The sequence below is a fragment of the Anopheles aquasalis genome, chromosome 2, assembly GCF_943734665.1.
Source record: "Anopheles aquasalis chromosome 2, idAnoAquaMG_Q_19, whole genome shotgun sequence".
Taxonomy (NCBI): Eukaryota; Metazoa; Arthropoda; class Insecta; order Diptera; family Culicidae; genus Anopheles; species Anopheles aquasalis.
The window spans coordinates 76,855,647-76,858,146 of record NC_064877.1 but is presented as its reverse complement, the minus strand read 5'-3'; positions in this window follow the sequence as shown (position 1 = coordinate 76,858,146).

The window sequence follows — 2,500 nt, the reverse complement described above, 5'->3', positions numbered from 1 at the left end:
CTGCTTCAGACCACGGGGGATTCCAAATTGTTACTTATCTCGAGAAGGGGGCTCAAGACAGTGCTGCTCATTAGCTCACGCAAGCTTGCCTCTCTTGCGCTTCTCCTGACTTCCACGAACAAATTTAACCGCAAATCGTTGGAAAATTCATTTTCCGTTTGTTGTGCACGTGCAGCTCTGTGTGTTAGTGGCCAGAGAGTGAAATTGGGCATGCCTCGGATGGGAGTGCTTTCTTGGGCGGTGCTGATCATAGTACCGATACTGTTCCTCGAATGCCTAGCTTACGGGAAAATGCTGGCTGCTAGCACACACCATTTTTGGAGTTGGAAAATTCTCATCAACATCCAGCAAGGCGCACGCCAGCTTATTCAATCAAATGCTGCCAATAATGCAAACCGTTCACCGGCCATTTTTGTAATCAAAAATCCGCAACGAAAATAGCCCCCCCCCCCCCCCCCCAAATCATGCGCGTGTGCAGCGTCGTATGTGTGCGAGATGAGCCAACAGATGCAGAATCGTGGCAGGCAGCAGGAGCCAAGGAGAAGATATATGTTGGCCAATTTTATGATAGCAATCATAACTGAAAGTTACGAGCATAGAACGGAACCGGTTTTCGGACTGGCTGGCGTAGCAATTATGGAGCTACGTCAACAGAACACACAATCTGCGGCTTGCAGCAGCCTGGACCGGCCAGGGTATCGGCTATTGCCTCGTACAGACTTTCCGCAGTGTTCGCGAAATGTTCGTAAAGTTGTAAAAGTCGGAGAGAAGAGCGAAGATCAAAAGAATCACCCCGTGTGCTCCCGCGGGGGGAGAGGTTGACTCCGGATCGAGTGACTTTCTTATTTATGCCTTCCCTTTGCTCCAGACCTTTTGGCCCGTGGCGGGGAAAAATAATGGCCAGCTGATGAGCTGCTTAGTGAGGCTAATCTCTCCGATCAATCACACAGCAGCAGCTCGGATGGACGAAACCGGTCGATCGGCCGAGGGGGAAAGGGAAGGAACTTAATTTAATGATAGTTTTATTGGTCTAATGAGTTTCCAAATTTCAATATTTGATTGTGGTCCCCCCACCAAACCCGGGCGGGTGTCCAGGAGGGATTCGATTTCTTCGATCCACCACAACAACGCAGCTAATCCGCGGGGAGGAAGAAAGTGGAAGGATTAGAGGAGACTGGTAATGTGATTGATTTATAGAACTCCCCTTCGCCATCTCATCTATTCGCGGTTCCCGCTCGCGAACAACGACAACAATGGCGAGATGCTGACGCCGGCCCAAGAGGGGGGATCCTCACAAAGCCTCACCACCATCATTCTTGATGGGCTGATTATCTATGATTTTCGTCACTCGAGCTAAGCCCCGGAGAAAGGGAGAATGGTGGAGTGATCCGCAGCTCACGCTGATCACGCTGCTGTGATTCGGGAGGAAAACAGATGTTACAAATTGCCAGCGGTCTCACACCTCACCGCGGTTGTACAGCGCTTGTACTCCGTGGCAAAGGCGAGTGGCGCGTGAATTGGCTTGCAGAACTTCCCACACCGAAGGAGTGGTGGCAAAGGCATGAATTATGATGTCGACGGTTAAGATCTCTGCTCCGCTCAACACATTACGCCCACGCGAGATCGCGAGCACTGAAGCAGCAGCAGCAACAGCACCGGCAGCTCCAGTCGACGCTAAGCTAATCACAACCATACCGGGGCAAAACATGGTCCCCGATGCTATTATCATGTAACATAATCACGATGCTCGCACAGCTGTAGCGGTAAAACGGTTTCACACGACCATCGCCGCCCAATGCCGCTGTTCGCGATGTGTTGCGACCTGTCCTCCCTGGCCACCTTGCATCCAATGCAATCATATAACAAAACTGCGCCAACTTCCGGGGGTGCTGGTGAAGCTGCCCTCGTGTCTTCATCGCCCACGAGCGCAATCGATTGCCCTTGGCGCAGGGCCAATGTGATGGGAACCTTAACCGTTTGAACTTGAACTTGAGTTAAGCAACTGCTTCTATTAGTCGCAATGGTGTTGGTCATGGCGTTAGCGTTGTGTACCCTCGTCGTAAACTCCTTCGATCTCTCCTCCAAAAACTAAGGAACGTAGATAAGTTAACCGTTGACTGACCGGCATCGTATGGTCAGCACATGCTTGCGGTTATTGGTTTTCTGCTGCTGCTGCTGCTCCACCAGACACCACAATCGGTTGATCGATAAGTGAAACTCTTCAAGCCATTGTATGTGTTGCTGCTGGAAAGTAGGTTAGAACGCGAAAAGTAGGCTCACGGTTGCGTTGGAGGAATTTATGCAAAACTGATCGCTCGCGCCGTCTCCGCGGTTGACTCATCGATCAACAGGCAATCGCATCACCACAATCGACGGAGCCGCGGTCGCCGCGTATGGTAGGAAAGTAGTGTGACCAAAGGGCGACGTGGCAATGGTTTCACACCGGAAATTATGAACTACCTTCGAGCGGGAGCGCTGATTAATGAGTCGTCAGTCGCAG